General features: G+C 42.7%; 1 pseudogene; it reads right to left on the bottom strand.

Annotated features, from left to right (window-relative positions):
- Positions 1-7,252: 7,252 nt before the first annotated feature.
- On the bottom strand, positions 7,253-22,779 carry LOC147617958 (uncharacterized; annotated as a pseudogene).
- Positions 22,780-24,598: the final 1,819 nt, after the last annotated feature.

Raw genomic sequence — 24,598 nt, 5'->3', positions numbered from 1 at the left:
ATCTTTCCCTGAATTTGGAATGGCCCATAATACCTTTTGGCCAGCTTAGCATAAAACTTTTGATGACTCGTAGACTCACCTTGCCAATTCTTGCCCGAGGTTTGCCTTAGACGGCGGGCCTTTGGGATTTAAGGAGTACCCATTCATCATCCTTAAAAGCAATAGCTTTTCGATGCTTATCAGTTGCTTACTTTTCGATGCTTATCAGTTGCTTGCTTTTGCTTTTGCTACGAGGCACAAATAGCATCTTTTATCTTCTAAAATGCTATCTTGATGTCCCTTACATACTCATCAGCACAGCAGCAAAAATCTTTTCCTTCATTCGTAGAATGGGGGGTGGCCTTCCACCACCTCAAGTGGGGGGCGGCCTTCCACCACCTCAAATAGAGTTTTTCTTGTAGAAGAGTGAACAGTATTGTTATACACATACTCGACTAAAGGAAGATACTTATCCCATTGATTCTTCTCTGTGACTTCATTCACATTACATTTGACAAGATCAAGAATCGTGGAGTTAACTATCTGGCTTTGCCCATCCGTTTGAGGGTTATAATAAGCAGAGGAGAAGTTAAGCTTAGTTCCCAAATTATCAAAGAGCCCCTTCTAGAAGAGACTTGTCATGCGTGGGTCTCTATCTGAAACTATAGAGCTAGGTAGCCCATGATACTTAAAGATTTGAGCAATGAAGAGGTTAGCCACATGATGGGACTTAATGCTCTTTTTGACAAGTATGAAATGTGCTTGTTTACTAAACCTGTCAACTATTGTCCAAATACCTGTATTTCCTTGTCTGGACTTAGGAAGACCAAAAATAAAGTCCATTGAAATACTCTCCCAAGGAGCTTTTGGTATTGGCAATGGTTGTAGCAGCCCTTGTTGCTTGCCTGTATCATACTTGATCTTCTAACATATCAAGCATTGGGAAACATGTTCTTGAATGTCCTTTTCATTGAAGGCCAATAGAAATATGTATCCATAGCACTTATGGTATCTTGAATTCCGCGATGTCCCGCATAAGGAGGAGCATGGGATTCATTTATAACCTTCTCTCGGAGCTTCTTTGTCACACATAACCGTGAGCATGTAAAAGAAATCCATCTTTTATTATATATGGATCTTGGCTCTGCCCACTGGTTAGTTTAGACATTACATCAACAAAGTCTAGATCAGTAGCGTTAGATCCTGGTGATATGCTACAGATACAGCATTCGCTCTTGGTCATCATGATCTAACATGCTTGTTAGATCCTGGTGATATGCTACAGATACAACATTTGCTCTTGCTCGTCATGGGAGAGCATCCGCTACCTGATTATGCTTACCTGGAATGTGAGATATATAAAAATAAAATTGAGAAAGAAAATTAGCCCACCTCATTTGTTTATCAGACAATTTGGTCTGTGTCATAAAGTACGTGATACTTTGATGGTCTATCCGGATAATAAAAGGCGTACCCAGAAGATAATGCTTCCAAGAATCTAAGGCATGAATTACTGCAAGTAATTCCTTTTCATAGATGCCGAGGATTCTTTCTTCAGGATGCAAGTGGCGACTTTCGAATGCAATAGCATGTCCCTCTTGTAAAAGAACAACCCCTAAGCATTCACCACATGCATCACAGTGGACCTCAAATGGCTTGGAGAGATCCAGAAGCACTAGAGCAGGCTTTGTCATGAGCTTCACTTTCAGCTACATTTTCCTTAGCAACCCATTGAAATTTAACCTTTTTCTTTGTTAAATCATGGAGAGGACATGCTATCAAAGAGAACTTCTCTCGATAGTAAGAGCACATGCCAATAAAGCTTCTTAGCTCAAGACGATTCATAGGTTGAGGCCATTCTTCTATTACCTTAAGCTTCTCGAGATCCATGCGGATCTCTTCTTTAGAGATAATATGGCCCAAATACCTTATTTCTTGCAAAAAGAATTCACTCTTTTTGCTATTTATGTAAAGCTTATTATCTCACAGTTCTTGAAAAACTACTTTGAGATGTTCCTTCTTGTGCTCTTCTAAAGATTTGGAGTAGACTATGATATCATCAAAGAATACCCCCAGGTAACCTCGATGCTTTCGAAAAATATGTTCCATCATTCGATTGAATGTGGCTGGTGCATTTGTGAGTCCAAATGGCATCACAAGAAACTCATAAAGACCAAACGTCGTGCGAAACACGGTCTTATGAATATCTTCCGGTACGATGCGGATCTGATGATAACCGCTCTTGAGATCTATCCTACTATTGTAGGATAGAAAGACCAAACGTCGTGCGAAACGCGGTCTTATGAATATCTTTCGGTACGATGCGGATCTCTGATGATAACCGCTCTTGAGATCTATCCTACTATAGTAGAAAGACCCTTGAAGCTTATCAAATAGATCCTCAATCCTTGGAACCGGGAACCTGTTCTTGATAGTATTCTTGTTTAGTGCACGATAGTCCACACACATATGGTATGAACCATCCTTCTTTTGCACTAGTAACACTGGAGAGTAAAAAGGAGATGAGCTGGGCTATATCATCCCTTTCTCCAATAGTTCATGCACTTGAGTCATAATTTCTTCCTGTTGGGCAGGAGAGACTCGATAAGGTGGCTTGTTGGGTGGTGCGCTTCTTGGAATAAGCTCTATCTTATGATCATCTACCCCTCGTGAGGGAGGTAGTTCACTTGGAATAGAGTCGGTAAAACAGTCTGAATATTTATCTAGAAACACCTTTAAATTTGTATCTACTTTTGATGAATCACTTGTTTTAGACAAGAGAGAGTTATCAACTTTAGAAGAATCTTTGACAAAAATCATATACACAGAAATAGCAAACTTTATTGATTTATGTAAAGCTTCCTTAGATAGATAGAATAGGAATCATATGTCCCTTGTCATTAACTTCTAAGTTAGTCTCTCTACCTTTATTCTTAATAGCAATTACTCTTTTTGGGAACTTAAGATGAGCTGCCATCCTATGAAACCATGGCACACCCAACAAAACATCTTGGTTCTTAAGAGGGGAAATGAAGAAATCCTCTTGATCAACATAGCCCTGCACATGCAGTCGGAGCTTTCCAATCAAGGGAGTGACTAGGACTACTGGACTATCAAAAGCACCATCAACATCCATAGTAAGACCCATTTCATGTGTGTGGATGCCCAACTTCTCCGCTAACTCCCTTGATATGAAGTTGCGATTTGAGCCTGGGTCAAACATGATGAGACAATCTTGATCACGTACTTTGCCCATGCATAGCATTGGCGTGATACTTCGTCTTCTTTGGCCTCTTGGTTCTCCCGAGTGAGAATCATGGATGCTTAGGGCTTATCCTTTTTAGCCGATCTCGAAGGACAGGCTCGATAAGAGTGACCTTGTTCCCCACATCTAAAGCATCGATTCTCGCTTCGGTAACGTTCCATCTCTTTGAGAGAGAGGCGGCTTTGACCTTTATAGGGGTCTTTGCCTTTTTTTTGGTTGCCTTTGTCACGGTTGCCATTAGGAGCTTTATCTCTTGATTGAAATCTATCTCCCTTGACCCCGACTTTGTAGCAGGAAAAAAAATCTTGGTTGCTACCATCGTGTGGTGTATAAGCTCAGAGGTAGATTTGGGCTTCTGGGCATTGACATAAGTGCGCATATCTTCAAGAAGCCCCGCACAAAATTGCTGCTTTTGCTCAGAGAAATCTAGCTGCTTGAAGATAGTGGCTTTGAGATGCAAATCCCAAAACTTGTCCACATACTTTTGGATAGTTTCCCCTTGCTCTAGCTTGAAGCTCCTCATGCTATGAGGACAACTTCCTTTGCATCATCGATGAGGAATTGCTTCAGGATAGCAATCTTGCACTCTCTCTAGGACTTTGGTGCTTGACCTTGAGCTCTTAGACTAGCCCACCATTGTCTACCAGACTTGTGGAAATTCATAGCAACATTTCTGAGCGCTTAGATTGCTCTGTAAAGTGCTCACCTCCAAAGGCCGCATCAAATTGGTGAATAAAGCTGAGTACTTTATCCGTATTTTCGTAAGTTCCATCGTAAGAAAGGAAGGTGATGCTTTTCCCTCCTTCCTTGAACTTTTGGAGGCGGGGAGATCTCTTCCAGCGGGATATGAATGCCTATGCCCTCTTCTTCTGGAAGAAGAACTTGCTTCGTGTGCTCTAAAAAAAGAGCTGGAAGAATTGGATGGAGAAGGAGGAGAAGGTGATTTCCTTCTTCTATGACGAGGATGCCTCCTCTCATTGCTTCTCTCTTTGGAAGAGCTAGATCTTGGGCTGTGACATCTTCGCTTTGTGGTACAAGGAGGGGAGCGCTTCGGACGTCGTCGTCTTGGTGGCAACTCTTCATCAGAGTGCTCACGACGTTCCGAGTTGTCCCCTTCATGTTGCTCATCATGGTTGTCACTAGCCTTCTCTTCTCTTGGCTGTGGTTCTTGGCTTCTTCCAAAGGCATGTCTTTGTCTCCTTTCAATATGAGACCAATGCCCATCTTGTGGTGATTCCCACCGCTCTAGAGAGCGAGCTCTCTCTTCTCGAGTGGGAGGAATCAACTCATTGACTTGTAATTGGGCTTGCACAGTTGCTCGCAGATTTGGATTATCCTGCGCTTCTTGCAACCGACGTGCATAATACCTAATTGTCCTTATACCTTCATCGTCATCATTAAGAAAATTAGTTCTTTGCCATTCCATGTTATTAGCCTATTGATCCTCAAATCCCATAGTTCTCTCACTTCAGGAATAAAGGAATATAGTCCTTTTTGATACCCACATGGCGAGAGTTCCGTCTATAAGCTAAAATAGAGGAGTGGGACGTAACAGTGCGACTTCCCAGATGCCTAGTCTTTGGAGACTTTCTACAAGCTCAATACTGCTGAAACCATAGGTACCCTTCAAAGAGGTGCAGTATTAAGATAGGAGCTCCCCCCAATCTCTAGCACAACAGGAAGAAGGGTAATAGCTCCCAATACTGCTAAAACCATAGGTACCCTCCAAAGAGGTGTAGTATTAAGATAGGAGCTCCCCCCAATCTCTAGCACAACAGGAAGAAGGGTAATAGCTCCCAATTCCTCTTACTTTAGATTATGTACAGACCTAACCTTTCATGGAATACCTGAATTGTTCTTATCTCCAAAAAGAAAGAAAGCCTAAGCTCTGATACCAATGTAATCGTATTTCTTGGCAGACTTAATTTAATCAATAACTGTGAAAGAAAAGCTAATGATTCACGTAAACATTTGCTAAAAGAAAAGATTGCAACAAGAACACAATACTGAGGGTCGCACTTATGAGGTCCCCCCCCCTCTCGAAAGGAACTTGTATTAATTTCTCCAATCGGAGAGATTGATTTTTTATTTACTTCTTAAGTGAAAAGTATACCAAGTATTGACTTTGGGCTTAGTTTGCCCTTTTTCCCTCCTGTAAGAACAGTTCTTTACCAAAAAGAAAAACTAAATTTCAATATTTCCAAGGTTTAAATTGTATCATCATGAACGATTTCCAAGGTTTAAATTGTATCCAGTTGGATATAAGCTAGACTTGATATAACAATCACATACATGATGTTTTCCGATCTTTTGAAAAAACCATGGCCTGAATCACATGTGTACGACCTTATTCCACCAATCAGTCTGTATAAACAAGCCTAGGCTAATTAGTTAGCAGTGGCCTTGAGTGGACCTTCGTCTTACATAAATCTACCACAACTTTTTTTGTGCAACTGCAAAAGAAGTGTTACCATTATAAATCCTTTGGGTTGTTGAAGGGGAGATGTATAGCGAAAGACAAAACCTAAAGAATCTACCACATACTCTTTAATTGTGCTATCGCAAAAAGTATTAGCCTCCTGACCATACCTTATAGTCTAGACTAAGGTATCCAATCCTGTTGAGCCTCTCCGTCAAGCATGCCCCTTGCGTAGAGAGTGAGAAAGAGAGACAAAGCATGAGAGGGAGCATGAGAGGGGCGTCGAGGGCTCAGCAAAACGAGCTTGACTAACGAAATACTACGAACAAAAACAACCATTGCACCTGTTGCCTCTACAATGCAAACTCTCTATTGTTTGTGCCGCCTATGAAAGAACGTAACAAGAGGGAGGGGGCACAAACGCACAAAGCAAGAGGACTGTGCTTCGATTTTGCCTATGAAAAAAGAGAACGCAAGCACGAGGGAGAGAGTAGTAGTTGTTGGCGAATCACAACGCAGACGAGGGGAGAGAGAGAGAGAGAGGGCTTGTTTGTCTCGGGCAATAGGTGGAGGAGATGAAGAGAGAGGGGGCCACTACACAAAGTATCCAGCTTTTCGTTTAGAAATATGGTTCACAAAGCAAAAACAAAGACGAAAAACAAAACAAAACAAACAAAACAACAAAAACTAGAAAAAGAAATTTTTTTACAAAACAATTACCTAATTGAAGGAACCTTCGAAAAATAAACACACACACACACACACACACACACACACACAATCATACAAAGACTTGATCATTAATAAGAACTTAAAACTACTCTACTGAGATACTAATCAATAACGCAAAATAGCAAAACAAATAACTACAAACTCTAGTCCTAGAGCACTTACAAACAAGAACAAAACATTAAGCTAAACTTTAAAAAGAATAGGACTCAAAAGTGCAACCTTTAACTCTAATGTTTGTCTAGACATGAAGTGTAGGTTCATCAACTCTATCATGCATAGCGTGGACAATAAGCTACAACATCCCCACTCACGTCATCAGTGCCCAAGAGTAGGTGCAGGTTTGTGTAAGGTTATTTCAAAAGAATATACTTTATAAAACCAACGAGCTGAGTTTCTATCACTCTCCAGAGGTGATGGGCATACTTAGTCATGATAGAGTCTAGCACTCCAAGACTACTCTATGTCAACAAAGAAACACAAACATAGGAAAGAACTAAACTGCCCCTCTTTGGCACCTTCTTAAATCATTTTAACCAGTCACTATCTCTAAAGTCTACCTCAATCAATATTCATGCATCCACTCCAAAGTCGGTAAGGTCATATACTTCGTGTGCTTGGGCTTTGTTCATGCAGTGAAATTCAGAGATGGTGGCTCCATGATTCCAACCTCTTGCAGATCTGCTCTTGTTACATGTGAATCCTTTGCACCATTGATGGGTCCCACAACAAACTTTCGACGTTTTTGAAGATATGCATTGGGTCCAAGAGATGGTTGATGCAAAGACTTGTCCAATAAGGTAGTTGAAATAGAATAGAATACCTCTTCATCCCATTGGGGAGCCCTTCATCAAGCGCCTTCATGGCTTGCCAATGTCTCTTGCGACCATATGTGGAGGTCGACGCCCGATGAATCCTTCACGCAATTCATGTGGCTTTGAGAGATGACATTTATGGCCCTGGAATATCATCTTTTTAAGTGCACGTGACCTCCGTGCATCCAGTCTTGGCCCACAAACTAGACATGCATGGTAGCCACTAGTGACAAGCCCTGAATACTCCCCATAGCTACAAAAGTCATGCATAGTCCACATAAGTATGCCTCTAATATTCTTATCAAGCTTCTCAGCCACAATCTGGGTTATCCCATCATTTGACATCTTGCCAAACACACAATTTTACCAAAAACAGCACTCTGGTTTTTCTGCACACAAACTGCTGTATTTTCTGCAGTGGTACTGTAGTACTCTCAAATGTCACAACCAGTGACTTCAATGTGCATACATACACCCAATGGAAACTGTAGACCTCTTTGCAGCACCCACAGTGTCTGCACAGTCAATCTGTCTTCCTGCAGTTCTTAAAACAGAGTTCTGCAGAGAATCGATGACTTACCCGCAGTGCTCGAAATCGCCTGCTTTCTGAAAAACGGAGGTCCAGACGCGCCCGAAACGCGTTTTCGGCCCGAAAAATTCAATCCCTAGGACTAAAATTCAGTCCGTAGGACTGGACTAAAATTCAGTCCGTAGGACTGTATAGTTGCCCAATAGCTTTACTCCCGTGAAGAAAGCTCCTCAATTAGAGATCGTTGCCGGTGCCTCCCGTAGAGTTCCCGACAAGGGTGTAGTCACCAACACAAATAGGGAAGAGTAGTTGAAGCTCTTACCCTCGTACAGCTTCCTGTGGTTCTCTTGCTTGCAGCTCAGCCCTTAGCACGAACCAGGTTCTGATACCATGAAAAGATGCAGGGGGGAAGAGAGCTTGAGCTCTTGCAAGAGCTTGAGCTCTTGCAAGCACACACACACACTCACAAAACCCTAATAGCGAACACACAAGGTGAGAGGCTGAAAATCTTCTTCTTCTCTACTCAACACTCAACACATCATATACAAGATAAGAGTACTCATAATATGAAAGGTACTCAACTAATACATACACGGGTTCTCTATAGTGTGAACCCGACTAAATGAGCTGGTGCTATAACTATGCCAGTCTCTAGAATGGCTGTCACACAGCCTGTCATCCCACTGGCCGCATATCACCCAAGATCTCACCAACCATGCCAGTGGTGTAAGTGCGGGGCCTATCCCCCAGGCGGGTCATCAGTGGCCACCGCCTCACTAGACGAGCTCGATATCTCAACACTAACTTCCCCCCATATTACATGATATGTATATACATCTAAAAGGGGAGACGTTGCTGTGGGGGCCCAGGGACATCGGACCACATTGAAGTTTTAAAGTTAAAGATTAATGGATAATACGAGTTAATGCATGCACTACTTGGCATGAGGGTGGGTCTAGCTTCCCCCCATATTACATGATATGTATATACATCTATAAAGGGGGGAAGTTGCTGTGGGGGCCCAGGGACATCGGACCACATTGTGAATGTATATACATGATCGAACTGCTAAACCCTAACAAAAATTAGCTTTGCGGAATCAGAAAGAGAGAGAGAAAGTGGGGGGGCGCATGCGCATACACACAGCTTACCGAGATAAATCTCGCCAAACGCTCCGCTTCTGATCTTGCGCATAATTCTATACCTGGAGCCTACTCTCGGATCCATGTCTATCTCTCAGTTACCTATTGTGGTGGTTTTTAACAGGTAGCAACATATAGTACGTAGTGGGATTCGAACACATGTGGATTTGGAGAATTAAGATGGTCTACCAGGGATACGATGGATCACCGAAACCCAAAAAGAGAGGCAGTGGGGATGAGGGAGAGACTCTCTCCTTGATTTACGTAAGCTCTACAATATTGTTAAAAGAGAGAGAGAGAGAGAGAGAGAGAGAGAGAGAGAGAGAGAGAGAGAGAGAGAGAGAGAGAGAGAGAGAGAGAGAGAGAGAGAGAGAGAGAGAGAGAGAGAGAGAGAGAGAGGCTTTTAACGTCGTAGGAACAATACCAAGAGACCACAATGATCTATCCGACGAGAGGTGAGATTTGAACACAAAAAGTGCCAAATCTCACTTCCATGAACCTGTACAAAACATTGCTTCAAGATCAAGGATATTACATAGGGAAAAACTTTAAATTAATCTTCTTCATGTTGGTGGTTTACCAAGATTGACCCCTTGCTAGGATCCCAATAGTCTCCCACCCCAATTGCATGCCCACCCATCTACATACCCAACAATCGATGTGAGAGAGATTAGCATCCCCCACCCTCTTATCCAAACGTGAGAAGGAGAAACTCCGAAAGGTCTCGCTAAATCCTTCCACATGCCAAGCATCTAAAATCCTTAAGGCAAAGCATAGTATCTCCCAAGTTGCTGGCTTAGCACCCTAAATGGTGGCTAAGCTACCACCCCGCCTATCTTGTAGCATGTTGAAGTCTCGTCCCATGCACCAACACTCAGCTGTGGGTAAGGAGTCTCCAATCAGCATCTAAATGTTAATTTGGCCACCCGACCGGCACATTAGGAGCATATACATTAAGAAATCCAACCTTGTCCTCTCCTATGCACATAATCATCCACTCTGCTCTCTAGGGCACTATGATGCCTTGGTCCTTAATAACAAAGCACAAGGTCTCCCCAATAGCAATACATACACCTCCCTAGGCACCAGATGTGATGTCCTCGTGCGACCTAGGTACAGCTGCAAAGATTACATATCACGTGAGATGTGTGTACGTCCTCGCGACCTGATCTTGTCGATTTGAGCCGCCTTTGTCCCTACCGTTGTCGTGCTCCCTTTCCATGTTCTATCGTGCGCCCATTGACGCCACCGTCAATCGGGCCCCCTTTTCTCCCTCGCGTCCTGATCTTGTCGATTTGAGCCGCCTCTATCCCATTCTCTTTGCTTCCCTGTCACCCTCTTCATCCCTTTCTCCAACTGTGCACACAGACACCTTTCTTGCCTCTCTCCCTCTCTTCTCCTTGCGCACCCACACATACAAACACACACATAAACTCTCTCTCTCTCTCTCTCTCTCTCTCACACACACACACACACACACACACACACACACACACACACACACACACACACACACACACACATCAGTGTCATTCAATCGTGCAGATTTGTTGTCTTGGGCGTGTACTCTCATCATCGTCCTCAAACCACTAATCTCTCGTCGCACTTCAAGGTTAGTGTTTCCCTTTTGTTGATGTGTCTGTTTACTAATGAAGTCATTGATTGCTAATCAATCTAACTACACACCACTTAACCTTCACATTAATGCACTAATACAAAGAAATATTCATTTAAATGCACTAATTACCTACACAATAATTAGCATTCTTATTAATGCACTAATCCATGCACTAATCTCATATTAATGGAGTAATTCAAAAAGGATAATTAGCAAGAAATTGAAACATAAACAATGAATAGTACCTTGTACTTTTTTGTAATAATCCTCTTGGAAGAATTGAAAATCTCCTTGATTGCTCAAAAATCCCTCTAAAATTCAAGCTTGAATTTTGACTAAGATGGTGTAAGAAAAATGGTGCATGGATAAGCATGGAAGCACATGCAAACTATGTACACAGTGTAGATATGACTTGAAGCATTGGGATTGACGCCTTGCTCATTTGTTTATGCCTATCAATACGTTTTGATTGGTGGCGACTTTGGACTTCTTTGATTGTGTCTTGAAGTACACAAATAGAAAATATAGTACCTTGAATAGGGGTCTCCTTTTTTAGACTGGTTGACTTTTTTTAGACTGGTTGACTTTGAACTCCCCTTCATTTTGCCATGTTTGAGGCATAGCGCATGCTCCAATGCAAACACCTCCTCTGCAAGTTGATCCAAGTTTAGAAGTAAAAGGCATTGAAATCTACAGTAGATGTTGAGGGGTTTGGATCAAACATTGGATTTACAAATGTTGCAAATACGAAGGTGTTGAGGCTAACAATGTAGCCTTATCTGATTCAAGGGCCTTTGTCTCTAGTTTGACATTAGTAGAACCTGTTTTGGGAACCCACTGTAGACCTTTATTGGATATTGTTGTTGAAGAGATTTGGGATTCTTCTAACGCAATGAGTTTCTTTGGAACCCACTTTAGTTTGTTTGATTGAATCTGTGATGTGGTGGCCTTGTAACTTGTGGTTTTGTTTGTATCAACTTCTTTTGGTCTCCATTTGTATGTAGAAGTTGTGTCTTTACGTTGATTTCCATTGGAGACATAACTACTTCTTTTAGTTTGTGCCAGGACTTTTGGTAACCACATTTGTGATTGTCCTTCATAATATCCTTGAGCAATGATGAGGTCTTTTGAAACAATCCAGTCCTTGTAGGCCTTTGACTTTATGCTCCCTTGCATGAATTTAGACTAAGCTTTTGCTTCCATTGGAAGATATTTGAGCCAAGTTGTCTTTAGGGATCCATATCTCCGTAGAGATTCCTTTTGTTATTGTCCGTCCTCCAAAGGCGGAAGCATTGTTTTGCCACTATCATTTTTGCTTTGATTTCCTCTACTTTCGTATTGATCTTTCAGTGGTTGTCCTATTTCTTTGAGGTTCACTTGTCAAGGTTGTCGTCTCGGAAGGCACTTTGTAAGCAATGAACTCCAATTTTGGCAACCATAGAGCTCTCTATTGCCATGGCAATATCCTTGTGCTTCCGATGACTTTTGCGTAGAAAGCCATCCCATTGAATTGACGCTTTGTGTGGCTTGGTGTTCTATCCACTTATGCTGGTCTCTATCACTTAATCTATGTGCCTATATCCTTTGTTTGGGCTAAAACTTATTGAGGTTGTCGTTTGTGTGCTTTTGGTGATGGATACTTTGGTTGGTAGATCTTGTTGCATTGATGGGTCCTTTGTTTTGTCCCTGTTCACAACCATGACAGCCGTGAGCAAGGCTCACAAACTTTGGCTATCCCCACAAGCCCGGGTTAGAGATCTCGGTGGAAAGCTGCTAACCAACTTTGCAAGCCAAGTCTAATCACCCTGGCATCCCATACCTTGTGATGCTAGCTCCATGCTCTAGACCTCATATGGCTGATGTGTGTCTAGCATGCACATGAAACTTCCGAAGAGTCTTGCCACCTTTTTCCTTCCTTTCCTTATGCGGTAGAATTTTCTCAAGCTGCAAAATTTCTTCCATCTCGTCCACTTCTGGTGGATCCTCTTGAGCTGGCTCTAAAGGCAATGGTCCTATGTAAGGTTTGAAAAGGCTCACATGGAAGGCATTATGAGTCTTCCAGTGCTCTGGTAATACTAACTTGAAGGCCACATCATTAATCTTTTCTTGAACCTGGAATGGTCCATAATATCTTTGAGACTGTTTAGGGTTAAGCATAAAGCAGTTGCAGATAAGCATAGAAGAAAGGTTGAGTACAAGAAGGGCGATTGGGTATTACTAAGGTTTCAGAAGGCAAGATTGAGACAAAATATAGGTAAGGATTGGAGAGGCAATCCTACAGGGGCTTAGAAATTTTACCATGGACTTTTCCAAGACTTGCTTCACTTTTGAAAACGCTGTTTTCAAATCTCGCACATACTCATCTGCTGCAAATATCTTGTCCTTCGTCTTGGGAATAGGAGGCACTTTAGGCTTCCCCTCCATGATTTCAAAGGGTACCTTTTCCTATGGAGCTATGCACTGTGTTGTTGTAGGCGAGCTCCACGAGTGGAAAGTACTTTTCCCACTCCTTGTTCTGCTCCCCCACATAGCACTTGAGTAAATCTAGAATAATGGAATTTATTATCTCACTCCTCTGACCATCTATTTGTGGATGATAAGAAGATGAAAACTTTAACTTAGTTCCCAAATTCTCAAACAAAGCTCTCTAGAATAAATTGGTCATCCTTGGATCTCGATCCAAATTATGGAATTAGGCATTCCATGATACTTGAAGATCCGAGATATAAATAGTCTTGCCATGTGGCATCCTTTGATCGTCTTCTTGACTACAATAAAGTGAGCTTGTTTACTAAAGCAATCTACTCTGGTCTAGATTCTTGTATTACCATTTGATGACTTAGGCAAATCAAAGATAAAATCCATGGTAATAATTTCCCAGCATTGCTTAGGCATAGGTAGTGGCATCAACAATCCTAGTTGCTTGCCTCTGTCATACTTGACCTTTTGACATGTTAGGCAATCTGCTACAATCTTGGATATACTTCCACATATTGGGCTAATAGAAGTAGGTTTCTATAGCACTGCTTGTAGCACTAACTCCTCTGTGCCCCACATATGGAGTCTAGAGGCTAATGAGACTCGGTCATCACTTTATGCTACAAACCCTTAGTAACACATAATTTTGAATCCATGACTAGGAAGCCGTCTTGATGGCAAAATGCTCTTTATCTTGGCCATCCAACAATGCTTGCATAATATCCTTGAAGTCCTCATCTTCAAGATAAAGATTTCTCATTTCATCGAGCTCTTGATGAAATGCTATGATCACTGCATTTACTCTGTGGCCTTCCTTGACAAAGCATCCGCTACCGTATTCTACTTCCTTGGAATATTAGCTATATGAAAGTGGAATAAAGATAAGAAATTAGCCCATCTCATTTGGTTTTCTGAGAGTTTAGTCTGCATCATAAAATATTGAATACTTTGATGATCCGTCTTGATCACAAGTTCCAAGTAAATAATATTTCCAGCTATGCTGAGGGCATGTATAACTGCTAATAGCTCTTTCTCATAAACTCCCATCGACTGCTCATTTGGAAGCAACCTACGGCTCTCATAGGCTATTGCATGTCCTTCTTGGTTAAGAAATGCTCTAGTGCTATCTCCAGAAGCATCACATTCCACTTTGGAAGGCTTGGACAAGTCGGGTAAGATAAGTATTGGTCCCGATATAAGCTTCTTCTTCACAGTCTGAAAAGCATATTTCTCTGCTTTGTCCCTTGTAAACTTAGCCTTTTTCCGGGTCAAATCATGAAGTAGACCTAGTATGACTGCAAATTTCTCAATGAATCGATGGTAATAGGCACATAATCCAAGATAGCTCCTCACTTCATGCAAATTCTTCGGCTCTGGCCACTCTTTGATGGCTTTGATCTTGGTTGGATCCATGTGAATCCCATCTTTTGAGACTATAAGTCCCGAATAGTGAATCTCTTGCAAAAGAAACTCACTCTTCTTACCATTTATATAGAGCTTATTCTCTCACAGTTCTTGGAACACCTTTGCCAAATGCTCTCTATGTTCCTCCTCTCTCTTTGAGAACACGATGATGTCACTCCAGTGTATGCTCTATCATCCTCTTGAAAGTGGCTAGTGTGCTAGTGAGGCCAAAGGACATCACCAAATACGCATATAATCCGAAAGTGGTCCCGAAAGTGGTCCTGAAAGTAGTCTTGTAAATATCTTCTGGCACAATCCATATTTGATGATAGCCACTCTTAAGATCGATTCGGCTAAAGTACGCCGATCCCTGCAACTTGTCAAGGATGTCATCAATCCTTGGAATCAAAAACCGGTTCTTAATCATAATTTTATTCAATGCTCAATAGTCCGCACACATCCTATATATCCCATCTTTCTTCTGTACTAGCAATACCAGTGAGCAAAAAGGAGATGAACTTGGCCAAATCAATCCTTTCTCCAACAGCTCATTGACCTGAGACATAATCTCCTCTTGTTGAGCTGTACTCACTCGATAAGCCGGTTTGTTAAGAGGCTAACTTCCAGGGATTATCTTAATCCTGTGATCATCATCTCCTCTTGAGGGTGGTAACCCTCCCGGAATAGAATCTAAAACAATCTTGAGACTGCTTAAGAAATTCTGCTCGATCTTTTTCCAAGGGACTTATTGTATCCTCCTCTTTATCCAATCAGAGGGATGTTTGGACCTCCGCTGCCCTTGAATGGTTGACCCGCTTCGATGGCTGGTCCCAGTTCCTTGATTTCCTAGCTTTTCTCAAGCTAGGCATATATCAGTCTCGGATCCACTATTAACTTCTGAAATAGTTGCAACTACTAGAGAAGTCTGCGGCTTAGTCTCCTTGTTAGGACAATGCTTAACTATATGATCACCTCCACATCAGAAGCACTTGGTTTTTTTTTGGGTACCACTCCAGTTCTGAGGAAGTCTTCCCCTTGAAGTTACGTGAAGACCTTGTAGCTCCTTCGGGCCGAAATCCCCTTTTTAGCATAAAGTTACACTTATTTGAAATTGCTTGATTCACATTGACTTCTCCCATCTTCTTTGAGGCCGCTTGAGATTGCCCATCTTTTTCCACTTACATCCCACTGAAATTCCTTTCCTTGGATCCTTTGATTCCATCAAGCTTTCCTTGGTCTTTAGAGCGCCTTTCAAGAAGTTTAGTTCCAAGCCTTCACTTGATCACAATCACCACTTCGACACATGTGGCTTGAAAACCGTAATTTTGCAAACCATAATAATTAAAATTTGTTCATGTCATTAGGTAGATATTGCAAAAAGAAGCAACTTTCCCTTCTGCCTCATCCTCAAATTCCCAACCGTCTAAGAGATTTTTAGGATCTTTTTCTCTCCCAAAAAGCGGTCAAAATCTTGCTTTTGGATGCAAAAAGCTTGCTTTTTTATATATGGAAACTTCCATCCTTGCTCTTCTCCCACTTCCCATCGCTTTTGACTTTGGTCAACCCCATGTCAATGCACGGTCAAAACTGGTCAAATTTTGTCAAACAGTGAATTTTGCTACTTTTTCTTCTTCTTCTTCTCCTCTTAATGTGAAAATTCAAGGTTTTGTTGATTCATGAAGAAGGTTTCTCTCTCTTGGGATCGGGATTTCTCGTACAAAAATCCTTCCTCAAGAGGGCATTTTCACGGGCCTCCTGTAGTCTTTGCGTGAGATAACAAACAAGTCGGAAGTCTTTAACCGTCACCGCCTCACTTCAAAGATCCTGCTCTAAGTCAATCGCATCAATCTCTACTTGTTCTTCTTGCGTTCCTGTCATGTTGAAGGTCTTCTATACTTGGATCGGGGATCTCAATGGAAGATGATCCCAAGCTATGCTCTGATACCAATGTAACTCACCTTCACTTTTAAATAAAGCACTTAACCTTCAAAAATAGAACACACGAACTCGAAGAGAAAGAGTTGAAAGAAGGGAGCTAGAGTGCACCTACACAGAGAGATATTTGACCCCAAAAACCGTGGCGCCCCTTACAGTATTTATTTAATTTTCCACAAGCTTGAGTACAATCATAGCCACGTGACCTTGCACCCACTTGGCCTTTGATCTCCACGATCACTTGGTCTCCATGACCACCTCAAGCTCAAGTACAATCATAGCCACGTGACCTTGCACCAGCTTTGGCCTTCGATCTCCACGATTACTTGGTCTCCACGACCACCACAAGATTGAGTATAATCATAGCCACATGACCTTGCACCAGCTTGGCCTTTTTGCACGGATGCATGCTGCTAAGAAACGTAAGGAAGGCCAAGCTTTACTCAAGCAACAAGCTCGTGAAGAAGCGAAAGCAAGGGTAGCAAAAGCGAAAGCACGCCGCAAGGCAGTCCTTTTGCCTATACGTGATGATGAAGAGTTTGTGGAACCCCTTCCATATCCAAGTGCGTATCCACACTCAATAGGCTGCTTATGATGTATCAGCTCTCATCGACTCTGGAGCCGATTGTAATGTTCTGTCCTATAAGGCTTGGGAAACCTTAGGAAAACCTCAACTCACTAATGTGCAAATGAATTTGGGAGGCTTCCTACACAAATTCAAAATTCAAGCATGAATTTTAGAGGGATTTTTGAGCAATCAAGGAGATTTTCAATTCTTCCAAGAGGATTATTACAAAAAAGTACAAGGTACTATTCATTATTTATGTTTCAATTTCTTGGTAATTATCCTTTTTGAATTACTCCATTAATATGAGATTAGTACATGGATTAGTGCATTAATAAGAATGCTAATTATTGTGTAGGTAATTAGTGCATTTAAATGAATATTTCTTTGTATTAGTGCATTAATGTGAAGGTTAAGTGGTGTGTAGTTAGATTGATTAGCAATCAATGATTTCATTAGTAAACAGACACATCAACAAAAGGGAAACACTAACCTTGAAGTGCGACGAGAGATTAGTGGTTTGAGGACGATGATGAGAGTACACGCCAAGAAGACAAATTTGCACGATTGAATGACACTGATGTGTGTGTGTGTGTGTGTGTGTGTGTGTGTGTGTGTGTATGTGTGAGTTTATGTGTGTGTTTGTATGTGTGGGTGCGCAAGGAGGAGAGAGGGAGAGAGGCAAGAAAGGTGTCTGTGTGCACAGTTGGAGAAAGGGATGAAGAGGGTGATAGGGAAGCAAAGAGAATGGAATAGAGGCGGCTCAAATCGACAAGATCAGGACGCGAGGGAGAAAAGGGGGACCGATTGACGGTGGCGTCAATGGGCGCACGATAGAACATGGAAAGGGAGTACGACAACGGTAGGGACAAAGGTGGCTCAAATCGACAAGATTAGGTCGCGAGGACGTACACACATCTCACGTGATATGTAATCTGGTGCCTAGGGAGGTGTATGTATTACTATTGGGGAGACCTTGTGCTTTGTGATTAAGGACAAAGGCATCATAGTGCCCTAGAGAGCAGAGTGGATGATTATGTGCATAAGAGAGGACAAGGTTGGATTTCTTAATGTATATGCTCCTAATGTGCCGGTCGGGTGGCCAAATTAACATTTGGATGCTGATTGGAGACTCCTTACCCACAGCTGAGTGTTGGTGCATGGGACGAGACTTCAACATGCTATAGGATAGGCGGGGTGGTAGCTTAGCCACCATTTAGGGTGCTAAGCCAGCAACTTGGGAGATACTATGCTTTGCCTTAAGGATTTTAGATGCTTGGCATGTGGAAGGATTTAGCGAGACCTTTCGGAGTTTCTCCTTCTCACGTTTGGACAAGAGGGTGGGGGATGCTAATCTCTCTCACATTGATTGTTGGTATGTAGATGGGTGGGCATGCAATTGGGGTGGGAGACTATTGGGATCCTAGCAAGGGGTCAATCTCGGTAAACCACCAACATGAAGAAGATTAATTTAAAGTTTTTCCCTGTGTAATATCCTTGATCTTGAAGCAATGTTTTGTATAGGTTCATGGAAGTGAGATTTGGCACGTTCTGTGTTCAAATCTCACCTCTCGTCGGATAGGTCATTGTGGTCTCTTGGGATTGTTCCTATGACGTTAAAAGCCTCTCTCTCTCTCTCTCTCTCTCTCTCTCTCTCTCTCTCTCTCTCGCTCTCGCTCTCGCTCTCGCTCTCGCTCTCGCTCTCTCTCTCGCTCTCGCTCTCTCTCTCTCTCTCTCTCTCTCTCGCTCTCGCTCTCGCTCTCGCTCTCTCTCTCTCTCTCTCTCGCTCTCGCTCTCTCTCTCTCTCTCTCTCTCTCTCTCTCTCTCTCTCTCTCTCTCTCTCTCTCTCTCTCTCTCTCTCTCTTTTAACAATATTGTAGAGCTTACGTAAATCAGGGAGAGAGTCTCTCCCTCATCCCCACCGCCTCTCTTTTTGGGTTTCGGTGATCCATCATATCCCTGGTGGACCATCTTAATTCTCCAAATCGACATGTGTTCGAATCCCACTACGTACTATATGTTGCTACCTGTTAAAAACCACCACAATAGGTAACTGAGAGATAGACATGGATCCGACAGTAGGCTCCAGGTATAGAATTGTGCGCAAGATCGAAAGCAGAGCATTTGGCGGGATTTATCTCGGTAAGCTGTGTGCGTGTGTGTGTGCGTGCATGTGTGTGTGCGCGCGTGTGCATGCACCCCCCACTTTCTCTCTCTCTTTCTGATTCCGCAAAGCTAATTTATGTTAGGGTTTAGTAGTCCGATCATGTATATACATTCACAATGTGGTCCGATGTCCCTGGGCCCCCACAGCAACTTCCCCCCTTTAGATGTATATACATATCATGTAATATGGGGGGAAGCTAGACCCTCATGCCAAGTAGTGCCTGCCTCTAATTAACTCGTATTATCCATTAACCTTTAACTTTAAAAATTCAATGTGGTCCGATGTCCCTGGGCCCCCACAGCAACTTCCCCCCTTTTAGATGTATATACATATCATGTAATATGGGGGGAAGCTAGACCCTCATGCCAAGTAGTGCCTGCCTCCAATTAATTTTATCAAGTACTCCACATTGGGATAGGAACTTCTCCACCTTTTTCCATACATGATGTACTACTTTGCAATCCCACAAAGAATGCCTTAATGATCCCTTCCCACTTTTGCACCAAGGGCACATGGGATTACCTTCCCCCCATCTGGCAGTAAGCTCCTTGATAGGCAGTTTTGGTGCAATATCCTCCACAACAATAAATTGAGTCTTCCAGACACTGAAGCTTTCCATAACTTTTTGTTCAATTTGCAATAATACAATGTCACCCTGCAATCTGCCCTCTTCCACTTTTCTACCATCCTAGACAGCCATTTCACTTCCACCCTCTTGATCTTGACTCTATGACCAATCAACTTTCCGTTGATCTGCCACTCCTTCAGAGAAGGCTCTGAAGAAATAAAGGGAGTAGAGGGCCAATCAACTTTCCGTTGATCTGCCACTCCTTCAGAAAAGGCTCAGAAGAAATAAAGGGAGTAGAGGGCCAATAGCTTTTCTAGTAAATTAAGAAATAATCAACATAAAAACTTCCCTAATCAACTGCAGAGTTGTGCTGTCTAGAGTCGTGATATCCTGAAGGTGGCAAAAACTTGTTTTGGCCATAACTTCTTCATCCCAACTCCGAATTGGGTCATCCAGGTACTCAAAAGAACCAGAATAGGTCTAGTAGAACTGCAAAATTATGCTCCAAATAGCCGTAAATGTGACTTTTATAAAAGCGACTTAATTTTTACTTTTTTAGGCTTAGACGAATTGTATCACTTAAAATAAGTCCTTTCATGCATTCAAATCCACCAAAAATCATAATTAACATATTAGAGCTCAATAGTGCCCAATGAAAACCTTTCCTGACTATCTAACCCTTAAGGTTGTAGCACATACATAAAAATAATTAATTAATTCCATTATTCTTACTTGACAAGATCCCGTTTCTTAAAAATTTTGTATCGTTGTCGATTATGAACAAAGAAAGCAAACCACTTGTATACCTTCTTTTAATTTCTTGTGCAGGCATACAGATTACTCACTTGCAAAGATTCACCACCAACTGTGCCACTATCAAGAACTTGTATCTAAACCCCATCTACCTCACCAACCATAAACCCATCCATTACTTTTAGCTTAACCTCTTCATCCCCTCAACGTGCTTTTGGTTCATGGTATTTCAATATTTTTTTCCTCATTGAATTAAATCATTTGTTGTATGAAATTTTAGCTGTAAAAAGTCTTGTTACCTAATAATCATACAGAAAAAGATGATTTAATATAGGTGCAGGTAACTTGGGTGACATTGTCCATGGACAAGATGCCTGTACATGCATTCATGTTCTTTACAGTTAGAGGCTACTTGTACATGCATTCATGTATGGTTTTTTCTTTTTTTGGCTTTATAGTGAGAGGCTATAGGTCTGTGCATGCATGCATCCATTGACAAGATGCCTGTACATCCATTTATGTTCTTTACTGTGAGAGGCCACCTGTATATGCATTCATGTACTTTACTGTGAAAGGCTACTTGTGCAGGCATTCATGTATGGTTTTTTTTTGTTGGCTACTGGCATGTCCATGCATTCATGTACTTTATTTTTGTTGGCTACTTCTCCATGCATTGATGTATGGTTTCTTTATCCTGAATTTTGTAGGGCAAGATGTGTTGGTGTCCTCCATATGTGCATTTTGAGAGGAAGACCATGTTTTGCATGAACAAAGCCCAAGCACACGAAGTATATGACCTTACCGACTCTGGAGTGGATGCATGAATATTGACTGAGGCAGACTTTAGAGATAGTGACTGGTTAAAATGATTTAAGAAGGTGCCAAAGAGGGGCAACAAAGTGAAATTCAGAGATGGTGGCTCCATGATTCCAACCTCTTGCAGATCTACAAGAGCAGATCTGCTCTTGCTCCATGTGAATCCTTTGCACCATTGATGTGGTCCCACAACAAATTTTCGACGTTTTTGAAGATATGCATTGGGTCCAAGAGATGGTTGATGCAAAGACTTGTCCAATAAGGTAGTTGAAATAGAATAGAATACCTCTTCATCCCATTGGGGAGCCCTTCATCAAGCGCCTTCATGGCTTGCCAATGTCTCTCGCGACCATATGTGGAGGTCGACGCCCGATGAATCCTTCACGCAATTCATGTGGCTTTGAGAGATGACATTTATGGCCCTGGAATATCATCTTTTCAAGTGCACGTGACCTCCATGCATCCAGTCTTGGCCCACAAACTAGACATGCATGGTAGCCACTAGTGACAAGCCCTGAATAACCCCATAGCTACAAAAGTCATGCATAGTCCACATAAGTATGCCTCTAATACGTGCCTGCTTTTGTCTTCCACCTTGATGTCGGACCACAACTCCTTTAGCTCATCTATAAGCGATTATAGATACACATCTATAAGCGATTGTAGATACACATCCATATTCTTTACCTTGTAACGACCAAGCACTAGCAAGCTGAATATCAAATGCCTCTTCTTTGTCGTCAACCATGGTGGAATGTTGTAGTTCACAACAACTGTGGCCCACACACTATATGTTGTCGAGCGCTGACCAAACGGATTAACTCCATCCATTGCCAAACCAAGCCGCAAATGCCGAGGGCTCTTTTGCAAAATCTAGCCAAGTCTCTTTGATGTGTTTCCATGCCATGCAAAATCTAGCCAAGTCTCTTTGATGTGTTTCCATGCCATGCAAACTGTAGGAATGCGTTGCACACCATCCGTGGAGCGATTTTGGGAGTGCCAAGACATAAGGCTTGCAATTGATTTGCACCTGAACATGTGTTGAATGCGCGGTATTAGTGGAAAATGCCTCAAGACCTTCTCCGGCATAGTTTCCGCTCAAAGATCTTTACGATATCTATCAGCACCACACTTTGGACATTTTTCCAAGTCCTTGTACTCCCTTTGAAAGAGGACACAGTCGTTGGGGCAAGCATGTGTGGAATTATAGTCTACGCCCAACTTTCGGAGTATCTTTCTTGCATCACCTTTGGAGCTCAGCACTGTATTCTGAGACGGCAATATGTGATTCTTCAAAAGCCTACACGTCACACCACGTTGAACATCGAGCAAGCATTGTAAAGATGCAATAGTCGTTTGTTTAAAACATGCACACACATTACCTGAATAGCTCTGTGATGGTTTTATCACTCCAACCAAATGACCCTTGAAGGTTTAGCAACGTAAGAACTGTCTTCAGACGGGAAATCCTCGAGCCTTCATATAAGGGTGTACGAGCCTCTTGCTTCATACCCTCGGCCACAGGATCACTTGCCTCAAAAATTGCCTCGAGCATGTCATCCATCAAACGTCTGTATTCCTCGACATGCTGCATCATTACACGACATTGTCGTAGCACCGCCCATTTGCACTGGTTGCACTGGGTCCAGCTCTAAGGTGCACACATGTATGCCCTACATGAGGCCTTCCCGTCATCTCATACCGGGGATATGAGGGCCTTCTCAAAGCTGAGGGACCTCAGGGGCCCAACCTGAATCTACTGTAAGGATTTGGCACTGAGTCAGCTGCCAACTAGGCGTGCAAAAGGCAGGAGCTTTTGGCGGTGTCAGGTGAAACTGCCCAAATTCGACGTGGGTTCAATTTATTGGTTTGGGCACAATGGCGGTCTGTAACCGGCCTAAACCATAGGTTGTTTTCGAGCACTTCGAACTGCAGCGTCGAGATCTCATTCTCATTCTCAGGTGTCATGGCATTGCTGAGGCGGATTCTAACCTCCGGTGCCCGTATCCAGTTTCGGCTTCTCTCATCCTCGGCCCGCCACACCTATGCTTCACCACAGGGGGGTGGGTTCCGGGATGCGCCCCACATCACCACAGGCACGCTTCACCAGGGATGCCTTCTCTCTCCGTCGACTTCTCACATCTTCCTCTACCCCATCCTCCTCCGCAGGCCTTCCTCTCTCATCTTCCCCTTCCAGGTTGAAGTTCTGGTGTTCAGTTCTGGGCCTTGTTTTCACGGTGGTGGTTGCGAATGAGGGTTACTGTGTATATCTGGCATGCCGGGGAGATGTCCCAAGCATGAATCATGGGGAAGACCGTCACCAGCTTTTCTTCTTCTTTCACCAGCTTTGCTTCTTCTTTTGCCAAGAAAAAGAAAAGCTGGCAAAAGAAGAAGATCTCCAGTGATGAGGCGGATTCTAACCTCCAGTGCCCGTATCCAGTTTCGGCTTCTCTCATCCTCGGCCCGCCACACCTATGCTTCACCACAGGGGGGTGGCTTCCGGGATGCGCCCCACATCACCACAGGCATGCTTCACCACAGGGATGCCTTCTCTCTCCGTCGACTTCTCACATCTTCCTCTACCCCATCCTCCTCCGCAGGCCTTCCTCTCTCATCTTCCCCTTCCAGGTTGAAGTTCTGGTGTTCAGTTCTGGGCCTTGTTTTCACGGTGGTGGTTGCGAATGAGGGTTACTGTGTATATCTGGCATGCCGGGGAGATGTCCCAAGCATGAATCATGGGGAAGACCATATGTGGATCCCTTCTACAATACTAAAGCTCTGCTGGACAAAGTTCCAGATGGATTTTTCTATAATTTTCTTTCCCAATTTTATTTTTATATATCTCACATTCCAGGTAAGCATAATCAGGTGTAGCGGATGCTCTCTCATACGACCAAGAGCAAATGTTGTATCTGTAGCATCTCACCAGGATCTAACAAGCATGTTAGATCATGACGACCAAGAGCGAATGCTGTATCTGTAGCATATCACCAGGATCTTACAAGCATGTTAGATGCGTACGCTACTGATCTAGACTTTGTTGATGTAATGTCTAAACTAACTAGTGGTGGGCAGAGCCAAGATCCATATATAATAAAAGATGGATTTCTCTTACATGCACACGGTTATATGACAAAGAAGCTCCGAGTGAAGGTTATGAATGAATCCCATGCTCCTCCTTATGCGGGACATCGCGGAATTCAAGCTACCATAAGTGCTATGGTACATATTTCTATTGGCCTTCAATGAAAAGGACATTCAAGAACATGTTTCCCAATGCTTGATATGTTAGAAGATCAAGTACGATACAGGCAAGCAACAAGGGCTGCTACAACCATTGCCAATACCAGAAGCTCCTTGGGAGAGTATTTCAATGGACTTTATTTTTGGTCTTCCTAAGTCCAGACAAGGAAATA

This window comes from Cibotium barometz, chromosome 36, assembly GCF_041138505.1.
Source record: "Cibotium barometz isolate CiBa-2024 chromosome 36, ASM4113850v1, whole genome shotgun sequence".
In the NCBI taxonomy this organism is placed as follows: Eukaryota; Viridiplantae; Streptophyta; class Polypodiopsida; order Cyatheales; family Cibotiaceae; genus Cibotium; species Cibotium barometz.
The sequence above is the reverse complement of the archived record's forward strand: the minus strand, read 5'-3'. Positions and strand labels throughout refer to the sequence as shown.